Below are 7,689 nucleotides of genomic sequence, written 5' to 3' on the forward strand. Positions count from 1 at the left end.
AACAGCCAGTACTATGGTTAGCAGCCTGGACAGAGCCTCTCACTCAATGAGGAAAGTAAGGACAATTTCTAAGCTCAATAAAGAATAGCTATTTTAAAACTGCAGCCAACAGGGTATTCTAAATTAAAACGCTAAATTATTTGTGTTAACTTCATGAACAGACCAAGGCAGACTACTCCAACTTCAATCACTTGATAGTCTCTTGAATATTTAAAGTGATTGTTAAGATGAAAAAAGAAATCGGCCTGAGTACTGAATATCAGAAATAATTACATTATTTGTATATGATATTGTGAACACTAAAGTGAAACAACAACCACAATCAATACAGAACTATTAAGTGCTATCAGTGAGTCAAATCTGCTTCAAAAATAGGGAATATAATAGAAAATCCAATCACTTGAAAAATAAAATAGATAGTACCTTGTGCATATTAGGTCTCCAGTAAGTAGTTAGTGAATAATGATTGGACTCAGAAATTCCAAAAGGAGCCTACAATTGTGGGAAAGAGTAGAGAAGAGGTGGAGACTCTCCAGAAAGTAACTCTTATCAGAGAGAGGCTCTGGATTCCAGAAAGAGACAGAAGGAAAGAGAACAAGAGCTGGAAAAGACTGAGTTCAGTAGAAAGTCAAGTACCTTCAAACTACAGAGACTGCACCATTGTACATTAAATAAATGTGGGACTGTTCCAGCCTCATTAGTCTAGAGGTAAAGCCCAGTACACACTTTCTCTCCTCTTTTCCTCTTACTCCACCAGCCCTCACTGGATACACTGACCCTCTCTGATGGTTATCACTGAAGCTTTCTGTTCTCTGAAGTCTGCCCCTGGGAAGCCCAATTGAGTTTGCATTTGTTTGAGATCAGAGAATTATATGTAAGGGATAACAGAAACATGTTTAAAGTTTCCAACATCTCAAGGGTTGAATACTCAGAGCTCCTCATTAAATACATTGTTCTACTGACTTTCTTCTCTCCAAGCAATTCAGGTCCCTTGAGGTACAAAGATAATGAAATGGAAAATTTTCAGCCAATGTTGTGTCTGTGCAAGCAGCAACAGGGGAAAGGAATTTATTTCCTTCAAGGAGAAACTTAGCTTTCTTTGATTTGACTTAAAAGTCATAAAGTATCCCCTAAGGAAAGTTTAATTTCTCCAGGAGCCAAACCCAGGAGCCAACTATCTGTGATGTTCTTCCCTTGAGGAATCTTGAGAGATTTTATGGATCACTTAATGTCAAAAAATTCATGGAGGCAAAGAGATGTTTCTGAAGAAAATTAGACTGAATAATAGTTTTGGTTGTGTTGAAAGGACTAACTATATGAAGACTTAAAAATATCCCTTGACATTTGCCAGTGACATGGAGGCCTTTGTTGATATTAAGGAGGGCTGCATTTATTACCTCTAAGTAGAGGGGCAGGGGCAGAAGTAATCCAGGTAGAGTGAGCATTGAGGCAACATAGGTGGCAAATATAAATCATATATAAAGTTTCACAGGGAAGAAGAGGACAGAGGTAAATCGTAGCCTAAGGGGAGTATCAAGTATGGAAGAGATAAAAATAAAAATAGTGGAATATATAGGGAGACATTTAATAAAATTAAGGTCCCAACTCAATTGACCTAAAACAGGAGATTATCTGGATGATCTTAATCTAATCATATGATCCCTAAAAAAACAGAGTTTTTCTCCAATATGTCAAAGAAGAGGAAGTAGGAGATTAGAAGCACAAGAATGATTTGACATGTGATTGATTCCTTGAAGAATGAAGGGGTATAGTGTTAAGGAATGAAGGGAGCCTCTGGGAGTTAAGAATATCCCTTGATTGACAGCTATTAAGCAATAGAGACTGTGGCAGACAGAATAATAGAGCCACAAAATGCCCATTTCACAGTCACTGGAATCTGTATATATGCACCTTACCTGGCAAAAGGGACTGTACAGATGTGACTAAATGAAGGATCTTGAGATGGGGAGATTATTCTGGATTATCTAAGTGGGCCCAAATCTTAAAGTAATCACAAAGATCTTTGTAAGAGGACGTGAGGAGGATCAGAATAAGAAAAGGAGATGTGAAAATGGAAGCAGATGAGAGAAAGAGAGAGAGAGACTGACTACACTACTAGCTTTAAAGTTTAGGAAAAAAAAAAGTTTAGGAAGGGGGGCGGGGACCAAGGAATACCGGTGGCCTCTATAAACTGGAAAAGACAAGGAATGGGTTCTCTCCTGGAAACTCCAGAAGGAATGCACCACAGTTGACTCATTTTAGTCTTCTGACCTCTAGAACTGTAACATGATAAATGTGTTTTGTCTTAAGCCACTTAGTTTGTGATAATTTTTATAGCAGCCATAGGAAGCTAATACTAGGGGTCTCCGTCCTACAACCAAAAAGGACTGAATGCTGCCAGCAACCCAAATGAGTTTAGAAGAAATTTTTCCCTAGAGCCCCCAGATGAGAATTCAGGCTGGCTGGCACCTTGATTTTGGCCTTGTGATTCCCTGGCCAGATAACCCAATTAAGGCAAGCCAGGCTTCTGACCTACAAAACTGTGTGATTAAAAAAAAGTACATTGTTTTAAGCCACTAAACTTGTGTTATTTTTTTTCAGATGGCAATAGAAAACTGAGCCTGGTACATCAAGCTGTAGATGCAGGGGTTTAGCATGAGTGTGACCATGGTTCACATCACTGAAACTATTGGGCTCCTCTGGGCAGAATCAGGGCAGAATCACAGCAGAACCGAGGTAGAACCCCAGGCCTGTCTCATAGAACATGGAGTCCAATGATTTGACCCTCAGAATCCCACTGTCACAAAAATGAAATGAATGAGAAAGGTCCCATTTCAAGAAAGAGAAGGGAGACATTAGTGACATTGTTACTGAAAAATCAAGCATTTTGAAGAGTGGAAATATCCCTAAGAATTAATTGGGTACATAAGGTCTCTGCAGACCTCTGGGAGAGCAATTTGTGATGGTGGTAGAAAGACTCAAGACGAGTTGGTTGGAGAGAGAGTGAACAGAGTGAAAAGGGAAGTAGCAGGTATAGACCAAATTCTCCTAGTTGTTTGGAGCAATACTCAAAGGCATTATGGGTTGAGGGGTGAATTTCATTTTCCTTGAAATAAATGGGAATGTGGAACATCCTCATGACATTGGAAATTGTAACATTGCATGCAGACATTGGAATATACAGGATGAAGAAAGGATAAAGGATAGCATAAGTTCCCGCTAAAGTTAAGAAGGGAGGGGATTCAAAGTTCAGGTAGAGGTTTTTAAGAGGCAGTCATTAATAAAATAACTATAGAAGTAATTATTTAATTACCATGGTGGCTATTGTTGTGATGGATGGTATAGTGTTCAATGAGAGCATATATCCAGTGGGGCCCTATAACTGAGAACTGAAGGATCAGGTGTAGGATTCAGCCAAGCATTGACTTGTCTTTCTAACTCCTGACTCTCCCAACAGGAACTTCTCCCTCTTTCTGTACAATCGCTTGATTTATGCTGCCACTCATGCAGACCGATGATTGCCAGACCAATACACTTGACCTCTGAGATAATAGCACCAATGGTTTATTCCTTAGACCCCTCAACTCAACCTTTCCAGATTAAACTAATGTTTTACTCACTAAAATGTTACTTTTCCTATTTCCCATATCTTTGAAACCTAACACCATCAAATCTGGCACCCATGAGTTGTTTTATTCATGTTTTCAACTGGACTGATTTTGTCCCCTCTGGAACAATTGGCAATGTCTGCAGACATTTCTGGTTATCACAACTAAGTACTGGCATCTAGTGTGTAGAGGCCAGGGATGTATTAAACATCATAAAGTAGACAGAACAGCCCCCTATGAGAAATAATACAGACCCAAAATGTCAGTATTGTTGAGGTTGATAATATTAAAATTATTATCTAGAGGCAGGTCTGGTGGTGTAGTGATTAAGTTCAGTGTGCTCCACTTCGACAACCTGGGTTCATGGGTTTGGATCCCAGGCGCAGACCTACAACACTCGTCAGACCATGCTGTGGCAGTGACCCACATACAAAACAGAGGAAGATGAGCACAGATGTTAGCTCAGGACCAATCTTCCTTACCAACAACAACAAAAAAAAGTATGTATATATTATCGAAAAATTCCCAATTATTCTCTATTATTGTATAATGATATGGGGTATATCTCCAAGAAATATTTTGAAGATGAAATAAAGTCATACATGTGAAGAAACAAGCACAGTCCTGATATGGTAAGCACTTGTTGTGACTACTGTATGATTTTCATTCCATTACTTCTGAAGAAAAGAAACACACAACCAAATGAAGGAGAAGATCATCAACATTTGAGGGGATAATTCTGGGGAAAACCACATCAGCACTTGAAATGATAAGTTCTTTAAGTCTAAAGTTAGAAATCTTAAGAATGTCTTCAAAAAAGCAGACCAAACATGGAACATTAATAGGCAGTGTATAAGCAAGAAAAGTCAAAAGGAATTACAGAGGAGGTTGTTGAAGAGAAACTGATACAAAAAACAAATAAAAAGCAAAGTCAGAAGATGCTTTGGGAAGAGAAAAAAATCAAATATGTGTTTTAGGGAAGAAAATGAAAAAGAAGATTTAAATTTGCAACGTTTACCTTTGGGGCCCACAATGTCCACTATGTTCTGAGGCCAGTCACGCATCATGGACAAGAGGTTGCTCAGCTGAAGAGCATTCCTAAGGCCCCCTTCACATTCTTGTTCCTCTGGCAATAGATGAAGGGGTTCAGCATGAGGGTGACCACTGGGCACATCACTGAGGTGACTGAGTTTGTCTGGGGAGAATAGGTCACAGCAGAACTGAAGTAGACTCCCAGGCTTGTCCCATACAGCAAGAAGACCGCAGAGAGATGAGAACCACAGGTGGAAAATGCTTCCTATTTTCACTCTGCAGAGGACATCCTCATTAAGGAGGAAACAATCTGAGAGTAAAAAGAAAGGATCCCAGTGAGAGGAAACACGCACTGCAGGGCAGTGGTCACATACAAGGAGACATTATTGATGAGGATGTCAGAGCAGGCTAATTTCAGAACCTGAGCCAGTTCACAGAAGAAATGTGGAATTTCAGTGCCTATACAGTAAGTCAGCCACATCATCAGTAGAATATGAAAGAGAGAAACAGACAAAATGATGAACCAAGACATCAGAACCAGAAAGCCTCAGAGGCAAGTGTTCATGATGACCATGTAGTGTGGTGGGTGAGGTTGGGTAGATGGCCACAAACCAGTCATAGGCCATCATGGTTGGAAAGAAACCATCCATTCCAGGAAAAACATTAAAAAAACATACCTGAGTGAGACTTCCTGTGTAGGAGATGTCATTGGTCTGTGCCTGGATGTTCACTAGTATCTTTGGAATAGCTGGTGAAGATGAAGTAGATATTGATAAAGGAAAGGTTGGAGAGGAAGAAGTACATGGGGGTGTGGAGGTGGGAATCAGAGCTGATGGCCATGATGATGAGCAGGTTCTCAAGCATGGTGACTGGGTACATGTACAAGAACACTCCAAAGAGCAGGGGTTGCAGTTCATGATCCTCTGAGAAACACAGGAGGAGGAATTTTGATACTTCTGTGTGGTTTCTTGCTTCCATATAGCTAGTATGTCTACTGAGGAAGAAGGCAAATGCAGTGTTCACTGTGTTCAATGAACATCCACCTGGCAACTCAGCTGTCAGCACCTCCTGATTCCATCTTTAGGTGGGCAGACTTCACCCTCTGCTGAGTCTTTCCAATGACAGTGATTCACTCAGTCAAGTGGTAACCCGTTTCCATTTTACGTGTGCAATAATTCAGAATTTCTTAAATTTAGCAAAACTATCTCTCTCTGTTTATCTCCTATTCATTAGTTCTAATTCCTCTAGTCAAAACTATGCACCTTTCTACGGGAACCAACTCTCTGTGATGTTTTTCCCTTGAAGAATCTTGGGAGATTTTATGGATCACTTGATGTCCACAATGTCATGGGTGCAAAGAGGTCCTTTCCGAATAAAAGCAGAGTAGTTAATAGTTTTGGTTTTGTTGAAAGAACTAAACAAACGAGGACTGAAAAATATCCCTTGACATTTTCTGGTGACATGGAGTCCTTTGTTGTTATTAGGACAGGCTCCAATATCCAGAGAGGATCATGGTCAGAAATAATCCAGGTTGAGTGGGTTGAAGAGTGAATATTGAGGAAATATAGGTGTCAAATATAAATGATGTATAACATTTGACAGGGAAGAGGAGGAAAGTGGTAAATCATAGCCTAAAGGGAGTATCAATTATGGAAGAGTTATTTTTTTAATGGAAGATATGGGAAGACATTTAATTTCAAAGAGAATGATCGTATTTAGTGCAGGCATTAGAATACACAGGAATGCTGACCACATATTTTACAAGATGCAGTAAACACTCAAAATTAATGACAATCATAATGTGCTATGTCTCCAATTTGGAGAATAAATGGATTCAGAAATCAAGGGTTTGGAGTAGAAGCAGTGGTGTCTAACACCACTCCCAGTGAGCCACCTGGAGATTTTGTTTCATATCTCCATATCTCTGGCCTCTGAAAGGTTAGAGTTCTTGACTCCTAAAGGGAAAACACTTCCAGATGCACGGAAAAATCGTTTTGACTTCTGCTGCCAGACACTTCAGATGCCTCATGCCAAGGAGAGGAGTTGCTGTCCTGGCAGGAGTAACTGACCCTTGTCATCAATGTCACTGTGTGACCGTTGGACTGGGCATGCACTGGTACCCTGCTGTGCTCAGTCAGTGGCTGGGAGCAGCCCAGGAGCAACCTCAATGGAAATGCAGTGGTGGATGCAGATGGCTGTCGGTCAGTTATGCTCCCACAGCAAGAGATCTGAGTGGGGTGACCTTGAGTGAGGCATGTTCCTCAAACTGAGGGCAATTCTCAAAGAGGGCTGAGGGCTGTCAGATGGGTGCACTCTGTGCGTCTAGATGAATAAGCCCTTTATCCTGTAGGAGGATCTGGGCAACGCAGCATGGCATTCACTAGAGTCCTTTCCATGGGACATTTAAATCACCTTTTATGTTAATTGAAATATAATTGACATATAATCCTTTATTAGTTTCAGATGGACAGCATGATTATTTGGTATTTTTATATATTGGGAAATGATGACCGTAATAAATTTAGTTAACTTCCCTCATCATGGCAGGTTACAAATTGTTTTTCTTGTAATGACAGCTCTTAAGATCTACTATCTTAGCAACTTTCAAATATACAATACAGTATTGTTAACTATAGTAGCATGCTGTATATTACATCCGCACGACTTATTCATCTTATAACCAGGATTTTTTACGTTTTTATCACATTCACCCATTCCTTGGCCCCTCTGGCAACTAACAATCTATTCTCTGAATCTGAGTTTAGTTTTTTGCTTGTTTGTTTTTAAAACTGACTTGATCAGTATGGTGAATAACAATACACCATGAGTCAATAATGCTTATCCCAGGAATTGAAAATGATTCAACTTAGGCAAACTATTTACATTCATTTATTTCATAAATATATCAAAACAAAAGATGACAAGTTCAATAGGAATCAAAGTGTGTTGGATAATTTTCAAAAGTCATTTCTGCAAATGGTGGTCTCTACGTGTGTGTGCGGGGGACACATATCTTCCAAATGATAGATAATATTGATACTTCAATGAG

The 7,689-nt window shown here is 39.7% G+C and overlaps 1 pseudogene; it reads right to left on the reverse strand.

Annotated features, from left to right (window-relative positions):
• Nucleotides 1-4,689: 4,689 nt before the first annotated feature.
• Nucleotides 4,690-5,618, reverse strand: LOC147912146 (olfactory receptor 7D4-like; annotated as a pseudogene).
• Nucleotides 5,619-7,689: the final 2,071 nt, after the last annotated feature.

This window comes from Ceratotherium simum, chromosome 39, assembly GCF_057802395.1.
Source record: "Ceratotherium simum simum isolate JZ-2026a chromosome 39, ASM5780239v1, whole genome shotgun sequence".
NCBI classification, from domain to species: domain Eukaryota; kingdom Metazoa; phylum Chordata; class Mammalia; order Perissodactyla; family Rhinocerotidae; genus Ceratotherium; species Ceratotherium simum.